General features: G+C 40.9%; 1 protein-coding gene across 1 annotated transcript in view; it reads right to left on the bottom strand.

Moving 5' to 3' along the window:
* The window catches only part of CERKL (ceramide kinase like), a 139,874-nt gene that overhangs the window by 76,150 nt on the left and 50,913 nt on the right, over positions 1–12,811 (bottom strand). The gene's annotated exons all lie outside the window — the stretch shown is intronic.

Here is a 12,811-nt window from a genome sequence, read left to right as displayed (position 1 = left end):
CCTTTGATGACGTCACTACGCTCATCACATGATCCATCACCATGGTGATGGATCATGTGATGGAACATGTGATGAACGCAGTGACGTCATCAAAGGTCCTATTGCTCACAGATGAAGACAGAAGAGATGCCGGCTGTGCGAACAAGTGGATTAAGGTGAGTTAATTTTTTATTTTTTAACCCTTCCAGCCCTATTTTACTATGCATTCTGTATTCAGAATGCTATTATTTTCCCTTATAACCATGTTATAAGGGGAAATAATACAATCTACACAACACCTAACCCAAACCTGAACTTCTGTGAAGAAGTTCGGGTCTGGGTACCACAGTCGGTTTTTTATCACGCGCGTGCAAAACACATTGCACCCACGCGATAAAAACTAAACATCGGAACGCAATCGCAGTCAAAACAGACTGCAATTGCGTTCCTACTCGCGCGGGTTTGCCGCAATGCACCGGGACGCATCCGGACCTAATCCGGACACGCCCGCGTGAAAGAGGCCTTAATGATCACCTATTAATATAATTTGCCTGGCAATGATAGCAGTGTGTCAGCTTATACAAATGTATCATAAATGTAAAATAATGTGAAAAAAAAAAAGTTAAAAGAAAAAGGTAAATAAATAATAATAAAAATCTATAATGATTATACAACTTTGGCTCCCCCTTACTTAATATGTAAAATTTCAATAAATATGGACTGAAACCCAGGGTACAATTTAATAAATGAAATGTTCTAATGAAGTTCAGGCTGCGCCGCTTTTCCATCTTAAAGGAATTAACGTGAAAGCACGTTATGTATTGATGACATAGCCGTCCGACAACGCAATCCTCTTCTAATCTGCCGACAAACGGCTCTATTCCGTCATCCGAGGTCTGTGAAATAAATTGCACATGGTCGGCCAGTCTACTTTGTCAGAGCGCAGGGTATACTGACGCTACATTGTCGGGGCTTTCTAAGACCATTATGTCCGATTGAGCGCTAACTGCAGTATAATATTTAAATCCCATTGTAAGTTGGCAATTCATATTCTATTACTTTCTCTTCAGCTTTCAGCACTGTAGAGAAGCGGCAGAGGGATAAAGAATGGCCAACTGTTCCTCTCATAGTAGCAAACGTACTAATATGTGCTAGTTTAAACTTGATCTATCTGTGACTCAGTGATCCATGAAAAGTGGGGGTTAATCAGGGTGTTCACCAAACAAAAGCTGATAGGGTAGCAGAGACGCTACTTGCAGGCTCACATCTGTGCAGTTTTAGGGCTTCTTTTTAATGGCAATGGCCTCATGCATGAAAAAAAATAAAATAAAAATCTAAATTCTTAGAAATATATTACATTCGAGCACAATTATTAATCACTAAAGAAGAGCAGCAGTTTAATCTAAACACAACTAATAAATTATAGCTGTCGTTTGCCATTGTAACTGCAGACGTTAATCATAAGCCACCAGAGTTAATAAGTAACACAAGGGATAGTATGAACTGCTATAGCAACACTCAGGCTTGTCGAGTCCATGTGCAAAAGATCAAACTCAAACCTGAAACTTGTGATTATTAGAATTTCTTTCTTTTTTTTCAATGCTTTTTTTCATGGTTATGTACATAACAGAAATGCTCATATAAAAAAAATATATATATATATTTCCATATCAATTTAATAATTTTAATTAATATATTTTATATCATTTAAATGGCTAGCTGGCACCTGGTCATAACATAACTATTCTTTTTTATTATTATTTATTTATATTATTATATTATTTCTTATTTATTTTAGAAATAGAATTTGAAAATGTTCATTGAATAAACCAAAGTATAAAATAGAAAAATAACAGAAAAATATATTTTATTTAACTTTGGACAAATTATGAATATAAATTATCAATAGTCTTAGGTTTTGTAGTAGCCGGTGATAAAATTATTGCATATTTTTTATTCCAGAAACTTTCCGAATCATTCATTATAAGGCTAAATTCACACGACCGTATGTGTTTTGCGATCCGCAAAACACTCATCCGCAAAAAAAAAAATACGGATGACGTCCTTTTGGCATCCGTATTGCATCGGGTTTTTTTTTTTGCGGATCCATTGAAACAATGCCTATCCTTGTCCGCAAAACAGACAAGAATAGGACATGCTCTATATTTTTTGCGGGGCTACAGAACAGGCATACGGATGTGGACAGCACACAGTGTGCAGTCTGCATTTTTTCGCGGACCCGTTGAAATGAACGGGTCCTCATCCAATCCGCAAAAAATAAATAAAAAACAGAACGGACACAGAAACAAAATATGTTTGTGTGAATGTAGCCTTACCTAAATGTTCCCTCACCTCTTCTTCACCAGCTGATGCTCTACCTTCACAGGTATTTTAAATAATCTAAATTAATATTCCTTTAATTATTTTCAGATTATTGAGATCAAAGTGGTTGTCTGGCCATTTAATTTTTTAAGGAAAGGCTTTAAATTATGTAAAGTAAAAATGATCCCTTGCTGCTTCATGGCATCCCTGCCAGTCTCCACTTGCTGGTCCTTGTTAACATGCAGCTAATCAATGGCCGGCAGCGGTGACATGACCCAGCCACTGACTGTCTGAGCGGTCACTTCCTCTGGGTTGTATGAGACCAGGAAGTAGAGACCACCGGAGGACCGTGAAACAGCAAAACAAGAGCAGCAAGAGATCGGTAGGGTAATATTTTTTTTATTTTTATTTTACGCCAGGGATGCCCAACCTGCGGCGGCACTCACAGCATGCCCGGACAGCCTAGAGCTATCAGCCCGCAGCAGGGAATAACGGGAGTTGTAGTTTTACAACAGCTGGAGGGCCGCAGATTGAGCATCCCTGTTTTACGCCATTCATTGACAGGTTCACAAAAAGTATTTGTAAGGGTAGAGAACAAAAAAGACTTCCCAATATGAAATGCTAATGCAAAACCTCCAAGAAGTCTTGCTCTTGTCTAGAAAATCCAGATTATACTGCAGTTCTGTGCTAGAATCAAGTGTTGTATTATTGGAATATCTAGATTATCAGATGCTGGATTAAGGCCTTATTCAGACGAGCGATATAAAACTCCTCTGTGTTCTTTCTACAAAAACGGACGTCTATGTGAAATCAGCATTAAGGTTGACTGCATTGCTGTGATTTTCTATGGACAGCCAATGGACCATACGGAAAAGCAGACTTTGATGTATCAGTCTTCAGTCCGTGCGCTGTCCGAGTGTAGGGCTTTAACATCGCTGGTGTGAACAGGCTCTAAAGGAACTTCATAAATGTTAATTTCATATTGCACATTTGATCATTTGAAACATTACACAGTATCCTAAACTATTAGGACAGGTTGACTTTATACTACAGGAATAACTGGTGATGATGTTTGATAGGCGAAAACTGCAAGTGTTTGTATCATAGGAAATTTAAGGTCACATTTTCTAGGACTACCAGGAGAAAATAACATGCTGCACGGAGAATTAGGACATGAACGGGCCATGCGGTAACTATACCAGTGAATGAATACAAAGAAATTCCACTGGTACCTCTGTCTCAATCGTAGGCTAAACCTGGGGGCAAGTAAAATATTAACAAGGACTGAGTAATGAATGGAAATAAAATTCAGTGGGACTTGGAAAAACACAAGGCATTCTACCGCACGGTTAAAAATTACATTCCTTTGGAAACATTAACATTAAGGGCTCATGCACACGAACGTGTGATGCCCATTGCCATATTGCGGACCGCGTTTGCAGATCCGCAATACACGGGCACCGTTCCGTGGCCATTCCGCATCACGGATGCGGACCCATTCATTTTAATGGGTCCGCAAATCCTGAGATGCGGAATGGTACGGAACGGAAGCAGGCCAACCTATTAACTTTAAGGCCATTTTCTACATATATATTGGAACCTTTCGGACTTTACAAGAATAAACTTTGGGGGTCATTTATTATACTGAACTACCCTTTAATTAGGCGTATTTTAGGCGCAGATGGCTAATCGTTGCACTGCAATCTGCGACTCCTCTCCGCTCACACCAAGTCTAAATAAGTGAACGGGGACGGTCTGGCAGGCCCATCTCATTCATCATTATCGATGCCTGGTGTAGGCCTCATTCACACATACGTGGATTTTCACGGACCACAGTCCGTAAAAAACCCGTCCTGCTGAGTGCACTGCGTCATTGGTTGCTATGACATTGTGCGCTTCATGCCGCAGATGTACAGTAATACACTGGTATGATCGTCCGTGAAAATCCACGTATGTGTGAATGAGGTCTTAGGCGTAGAAAATGGTCTAGATGTTAGACAGCTCGGAAGAGGAGCTGGATGCGCCGAAGTTATGTAGAGTCCGGGGCCTCTTCATAACTTCAGCGGATACACCGCCAGTACAGGGGCTTTATTCAGACAGGTATCTAAAACGCAGGTCTTAATATATGACCCCCTTTGTCCCAGAAATGAGTTTTTTCTTGTATTCTAACTGCATAGAAAATGACTGTGCCTGCATTCTAGCTTTGGAGGAAATCACGGTCCAGGTTCTCTTTAAATTATGATCCTAATTAATTCATGTGGTCATCACTGCATTGGATTTACAAGGGGAATTTCGGGATGTCACATTTTAGACCTCAACGAAGCTCTTACTTGCCTTTATGACTATGTATAATCTCAATCTCCACATAAAACCTACTGCTAGCCTTGTTAGGAAGTAATAAAGAGTCATTTTGGTGCCTCTGATCCAGCCCTGCAAGCCTCCCGGGACGAGCTGAGAAGCTTAGTAACAATAAAGCTTACCTAACCAAAGAAAAAAGGTATTTAATTTCCTATTGTCAGTGCCACGAGGGCACCACATCTGAGCGCAGACCACCATTACTCAGAAGCTTTTTATTTTGTGAGCAATATCTCAATGATAACACAAGTCCAAACAAAACCTAAAAACTAAAGAGACTATACTCTCAGGGTCACGATCTCACTATGCAACAGTAGAATAAAAAAGCAAGAAAAGATCAACTTGGATTTTAGATCCGCAGCATGTGGCATTATGGCGTAGATTTTCACAGACACAGGGAAAATTCCCCAATAAATCTGCAACAAAATCTGCAAAGCATGCAGATTTTACCATGGTTTTCACTTCAAATTCCACAGCGAATCTACAACCGATTTTTCTGCAGTAATTTACATCCAGAAAAATTTACTGTGGAAAAGACTTTATTGCAGGGGGTCTTCCTGTTGGGTTAGTTGGTCCTCCAGAGCTAAGGGATGTGCTGAATGGAGTTCTCAATTTAGGTAGTACATGGGGTCCTGTTTCCCCCCCCCCCCTCCCCCTTTAACTCTGGAGACCATAATAGAAAAGACGAGGCTGTTTTAAGCAGACAATCCCTTTAATGAATCATTGTCACTTGGTCCAGCCTGCCTTCCAAACGTGTAGAACAATCAATTCATTTGTAAGTGATAAAGGAGAAGGATCCTAAAACGTGTTTCATAAAGACCACTTCAACAATTCATAAAATTGGACCTATAGGAGTTCTCCAGGATTTTAATATTGATGGGGTATCCTTGGGCTGGGTCATCAAAATCTGATTGGTGGGGGTGCGACTCCCAGTAAATAGGCTTCAGCGCTCCGGTGAGCCTCTTCCTAGCCTAGGCCATGTGACATCACGTTCATCAGTTACATGGCCTAGGCGCAGCTCAGCCCCATTCAAGTGAAAGGGTATGAGCTGCCGTACAAAGCACAGCAATTATCCAATAGAACGTGCTGTGCTTGATAAGCTGTGAGGAGGCCACGGTGTTCAACAGAGCTGGCTTCCTCAAACAGCTGATCGCTGGCAGTGCCGAGAGTTGTACCCACGCCGATCTTAAAATGATGACCGATAATGAGGATAGGCTGTCAATATGAAAATCCCAGAGAACTTCTTTAAGGTGTGCAGGAAGGCGCAAGGGACCATCAATGACGAAAGATATGTGTCACAGGGTTCCTGGCCTCGGTGGAGTAAGAGGCAGTTTTCATGTGTCAGCAGCAGTTGCCGTTTGACACTTTGCTATTTAGTATAGCTGTAATAGCTGATCCGGGACGGCTCTTACTGGGAGTAGTCAAAGTGCTGGGTGGGTGACTACTCCCCACGTTCCAGGCCGGGTCTTGACTGGCCTATATAAAAAAAAACAGCCAGCAGTGTCAGCTGGTGGTCATTACCTCTCTCTCTCTGACAGAGGAGCTCTGGCAATCGCTGGATTGGGGTCTGAGCCGTGGGCTAGACTGGAGGCCTGAGTTTGGGAGGTCTGCTCTGTCCTGAGCAATGCCGATCGGGTGTGAACTAACACCTAGGATAACAGGTGACTCTTTTGGTTTATGAACTGTATAGGTGTGAACGAACACCAAAACTGCAAATGGACTGTCGTACTGGTTTGCTGCCATAAGTGTGAATAAAACACGGAAGTTTTTGAGTTACAAACTGGTCTTTGCCTCTATACTGTGTCCGCTTGTCCTGTCTACCAGAGCGAATCCCCACAGGTGGCAAAACATTTGGGACTTGAGGCTCATTTTCTGAACCATGGTCTGTGATGGTTGTTGTATTGGACGGCAATGTCATAAGTGAAAATGACAAATGTCGATCTCTTCCAATTTTAAACAGATGCTCATAAAACTTAGCTTTTTTGTTTTTCATAGTGATTATTGTGTATTTTGTTTTCATGACAAATTGGCATTTTTACACATAGAGGTTAAAGTGCGCCAATCAAACTGCACTACTAATCTGTCACAAATTGGTTCCAAAAAGTGGAGTACATGGTGTGGTATGCCACGGACACCCTTGGATATTTTCTGTGCCAACAAGGGTTTTGAAAAGTGCTAAAAGCTCCCGAAGTACACACTAAATGTGAAGGTTACAAGAGTGTAATTTTGGCCCCCATCTGACTGGCATATGTCAGTACACCACAAGCAAAATGGCATTGAATAGCGTAGTAAGCTAAACGATTCCATAGAACAGTATCAAGTGAAAAAAACAACAACAAAAATATTACATCAGTAATAGACCAGCTGTATGACAAATTAAATGCCATGGGATGGAAGGACAAGACTGGATAAATCAGAATTCAGGTTTCTTTTAGGTTAAAAAGGACAAGAAGTTCAATTAGGTCATTCATTTCTTGCTCCCTTATCTAAAAAGTGTGCTAAGGGAGCATATGGAAATAATTTCATGTCAGTTATACCCGCTGTGACATCACTGGCCACGTTCCCCTCTAATAAAATAATTCAATTATTCTCTTTGTTAAAAAGAAGGACATGTCTATTAACGAAGCCTAATGACCCACGCGTACACCATAATCGGCTCATTGAAAGAAGAATAGACGGATAATCCCATTCAGATTATTTTTTTTCATGGAAGCATGCTGGGAGAATACAGAGCGAAAAACCAAAATCTGTACCAAAGAAAGAAAAGATCTCTAGCCACACAGCTGAAATATTTTTGACTACATTGATGGAGTTTTCCCACTATCCTGTCCTATCGATAGGTCGTAAACCGTGGACTGTTCACTCTGATCCTAAGATTAATTTTAGTTACGTACACAGTGGACATCATAATGAATTTCCTTTAAAGTAAATGAGAGTTTCTGAGTTTTTTTTGAGAGTATTGATTGGTCATAAAATATTATACTGGGAAAATCCCTCTAAAATGTACCTCCACCAATCGCTCTCCTCACTACAGGAGATGGAATAGAGAGAGACTCATAGACTTTCTATCGAGCCTGTCTCCTACAGCGAGGAGAGACAATTAAAAGGGTATTCCCTGATGGTGGTCAAGCATCCTTATTATTCAAGGACTGATTTTATGGAAACAAATACCCTATTTTTCACTCTAGAAGACGCGCCTGCCCATAAGACACATAGCCTTTGGGAGAGTTAAAAATATTTTTTTCTCTTGTAAATCAGACCTCAGATCAGACCCCTAAGCTCCATCAGACTTCAGATCAGACCCCAATCTTCATTAGACCTACAAATCAGACCCCAAATCTTTATCAGAACCTTAATCGTTATTAGACCTACAATCTTTATGAGACCCTAGATCAGACCCCTCCAATTTTCATCAGACCTCAGATCAGACAAAAAAAATGAACCACTTACGTCCCCTGCTCCAGCATGCCCGTTCTGTCTAGCTGCACTGTGACCACACAGTGTCAGGTCATAGTGCGCGCTTAAGCGCACAACATCCTATTTGTTTGCTGTCAGGACATAGCACAGTGTGGCGACTGAAGAAGACCAGGGAGCAGTGAGTAATACCAGCGCTACACTCGCTGCTCCTCAGTCCTACTGTACTAATGAGGCGACCTTGGCGTGGTGAGTGGGCTTATGCCTTTTGATCAAAATGTACACTAATGCCTCTTGTACAGTATGTAGTATAGGGGGCTGTACACTTTTATATTGCACTGAGAAGCTAATTTAATTAGATCTAAGCATAGTATTGTGGATGTGCGATCCAGTTCTGTTTTTCTCCCCTTGATATACTACTGTACTAATAAGTGTGTCCATAATGGAAGCACATATTAGTATTCGCATTATAAGATGCACTGCTATTTTATACCACTTTTGGGGGGAAAATAGTGTGTCTTATAAAATGAAAAACATAGTAATCCCCACCAAATTTTAACAGGTCATTCTTAGCAAAAAAACTAATAACTGAGATGTACAGTAAGGCTACTTTCACACTGGCGTTTCTGGGTCCGCTTGTGAGATCCGTTTCAGGGCTCTCACAAGCGGCCCACAACGGATCAGTTTAGCCCCAATGCATTCTGAATGGATAAAGATCCGTTCAGAATGCATCAGTTTGGCTCCGTTCAGCCTCCATTCCGCTCTGGAGGCGGACACCAACACACTGCTTGCAGCGTTTTGATGTCCGCCTGACGATGCAGAGCCAAGCGGATCCGTCCTGACTTACAATGTAAGTCAATGGGGACGGATCCGTTTTCACTGACACAATATGGTGCAATTGAAAATGGATCCGTCCCCCATTGACTTTCAGTGTAAGTCAAAACGGATCCGTTTGCATTATCATGAACAAAAAAAAAAAAAAAAAATTTTTTTGTTCATGGTAATGCAAACGGATCCGTTCTGAACAGATACAAGCGTTTGCATTATCGGTGCGGAACCGTCGGACGGATCCGCACCTAACGCAGGTGTGAAAGTAGCCTTAGTTGAAAATACTACTGGTCTCCTCTTATGCAGCAGATTGAATAAATGTGGAGACGGTATTCCATTACTACAGATATAATTGCAGTTCTACATTTAATTGACTTCATATCTATTGTTATCACATAACCATTATACTTAATGTCTTCCCTCGTGTCACATATTTAAGAGTCATTACAGATCCTTAAATACCCCTCTCAGGCAGCGAAATAAACATATCACAGCTATTACACTTATTTTCCAGCGGTTATTCAGTTTAATTTGTTTTACTGTAATAAATACCAAAGGGCTTTGCAATGCACTGTCTCCTATTTTACACAAGTAATGACATCCGTATTGTGCTGTATTGTATGAAAAATTCTGAAAATGTAAAGGGGGTGTCCGCTTTGGACTATCTCTTTTAGTAAAAGTGTCCTGAGGATAGACTGATCACGTGGTATCCTACCGCCAGGGCTCTGATTGACCAGCTGCTATCTGTTTACTATTGTTAAAAGTGTGAACACTCACCAATTCCCCACTGCTGCCATTCTGATGGTGCCAGGAAGCAGATCACAGTGGGGAACCCGGCAATGATATAACATCAGCGGTGGGGAATCAGCGAGGTGAGTATAGGGACTATTATTTTTTTTATAACATGATCGCTGATCTGGGGAACTCTTTTTTATTGTGCTGGAATACAGTTAGGGGCCATCTGGGAGAGTTACACTGGATCTCCACAAGAAAAGTCCGTGTGGTCTCCCATGGGCTAATCCAAGTCCTTGAGTTGTCCTCTTCTATCAAACTGTGTGACAACAATATGGCAGCAATTACAGCTCTGATTACAGTAGGTAAAATGACAAGTAAATCCCAGAAGACAGAAAACCTTTCCACTACAGTTCGAGACTAAAGAAAACAGAAGGGAGATCACAGAACACTGATGCTAGCATCAAGTATTTAGGTCCAATGAAAAACACATACTGTATTTTTCGCTCTATAAGACACACTTTTCCCCCACAAGCAAGAGAAAATGGTAGAGAGTCTTATAAAGGTAATACTAATGGCTGATTGATTCTATTACAGAAGTGCTCATTGGTTCAAAGAAGGAGTGGTGAGCGGTGAGTGTAATGCTGCTAGCGCTGGTATTACTCACCGCACCCTGGTCATCTGCTGGTGTCACACTGCAGTGTATCCTGACAGCAGGAATACCGAGCTGGATCTCCCGAGTGGTGGCACCATCCAGAGGAGAAGAGGTAAGTTTTTTCATTTATTTTTTTGTCTGATCTGAGGTCTGATGAAGATTAGGGATCTGAGGCCTAGTGAAGATTGGGGTCTGATCGGAGATCTTATAAAAATTGGGGGTTTGACCTGAGGTCTGATGAAGACTGGCAGTATGATCTGAGGTCTATTTTATTTTCCTCCTCTAAAACTTAATGCGTCTTATGCTCAGGTGCATCTTATAGAGCGAAAAATATGATATATCTTATTTTCACATGTTCTCCATATTTCCAAAAAACACATACCATGTCACTGTAGATTATATGGGATCAGAGAACATTATGGCATGTCTATAGGACAACCACTGGTCACAAGAAATAGACTTCTTAGAATTGATAGGGTCTGATTGTAAGCACCCCCAATTAATTGTTGGATAACTGTTAATGGTGGAAACCCTTTCAAGAAACCAAAACTGGTAGAACATCAATATCATACAAAATGGTAAAGCTTGATTACAACCTGAAGGAACCTGTTTTCCTAGGGTTTGAGGTCCATTAGGTGTCAATGCCCATTAAAATTAAAGGGGTTGTCCAGGATTGGAAAAAGGGTCCTATTTTTTGCCACAGCAACACAGCTGTGCCTGGTATTTCATTTTAGCCCCATTCATTTAAATGAGGATGATCCACAATACCAGACACTGCCTGTGGACAGAAGGGGCACTGTTTCTGGAAAAAAAAACAGAGCCCTCTTTCTAAACCCATACAACCTTTTTAAAGTTACTTGGAAAAACACCTAGGTATTAAATCATGCTTGAAGCAATTTCTGCCTCTTCACTAATTCACAATCTATTCCTACTAAGACCACAGTGTCATTAGCTCGGGTATATGACTCTGAAACCATATTTTCTGATTAATATTCAGTCCTTTTACAAATCAAGCAATTTGTATTTCAAAAGCATACCATCAACCTATCAAAGCATAACAGATGTGAAGTTATAAATTGCCCTGGAGACTACACAGCAAGTATTTACTTAGGTAAATCTGACCCCGTTATAGACTGACATAGATATTGCTTTGTGGTAACTAAGCAGTGCTATCTAAAGAAGACAAATTACCACCGCTCCATTAACATGGCTTAGATAGTATTCTAGCACTATTCATAGTTTGTAAAGGTTAGTTCAATGTGTAACCTGAAAAAGCTATGGAAGGCCCAAAAACAAAAACACATAAATGCAGAATGCAAGCCCACCACCAGGAAAAATAATATTTTTTATATCCAATACTTGATTAAACTCCCCCATTTCCACTAAAGGACCAATGATTATTGTGCTTGATAGTGATACACCACCAGAATATAAGAGACCCAAAATCTACGTTTTGCATCTAGATAGAAAGGCCGGCATCCCTGGAGACAAATCCATGACTAATGGCTGAAATGTGGTTTTCCAATCATCTCTAATTCCTAGATATTACATCTTAGCAACTGCATGGTGTAGGGCAGTGCTTGTTCCTCACTGTCCTACCTACTAAAAGCACAACATGGGCACAGTGTGAGTACCCAATGGAAGTACAGCATGTACCCTCTCGCATACAGTTAAGGAACAGTACACCTAGGGTTTAGACTAGTATGCATTTTTCTCCCCAGTCAGGAACCACCTGATGCAATCTATCATCAACCACTTGAGATGTCAGACACGGTTGAATATTTCCGCTGTAGGTCTCTCCGCAAATCTGAATCAAAACATATATTCAGCTGACAGCTATCTCTCCCGCTCCTCCCATACATGGATTGGCCGAGCATGCATTTGTAGAGAATGGGGAGAAGGGAAAAAGGATGCTGCCTGAAACCTCTGACAGTGACTTATCTTGGATCAGGAAGAATAAATCCAATGTGCCCAATCCTTATCTCCTCCAACATCAGCTGCTGGAGAGAAGTCAGGAGGCCCCATGCACATCAGATGGTTGGCTGAACCCTCGAAATCGGTGGATTCAGCCAAAAGGGGTCTAATGTATTTTGCCAGCTTGAGTCATTCCTTCTAAGTCTCAAATCTAGGATGACTTGAATGTGATCACTGTTTATAGGCCTGTTGAACTGTCTATTGTAACATGCCAACAAAAACTTGCCAACCTTACTAAAAACAATACCGCCGTTTGGCCACTCTGTGGAATTTTCCTTCCAACAGACTTCACATTACTTTTGTTGACACATACTTCAAGTGTCCTACACGTACTACAGAACCTGGACAACATATTATGACTTAGTTAGTTTACTTCTACATTTGGATCAGTCACCCATAGACATTGTAAAAGAATTGTAAGAAAGGATGTTGCTATTAGTGGACGCCATTCATTTTTGTGTCTATGGTGCTCACGTCGAGTACAGAACAATAAGATAACACCGTAAGAGGCTTCAACTTTACATAAAGATTTGACAGTATCTAGTGAAAACC

Source organism: Bufo bufo, chromosome 7, assembly GCF_905171765.1.
Source record: "Bufo bufo chromosome 7, aBufBuf1.1, whole genome shotgun sequence".
NCBI lineage: Eukaryota > Metazoa > Chordata > Amphibia > Anura > Bufonidae > Bufo > Bufo bufo.
This window is presented reverse-complemented; position numbering and strand designations above follow the sequence as displayed.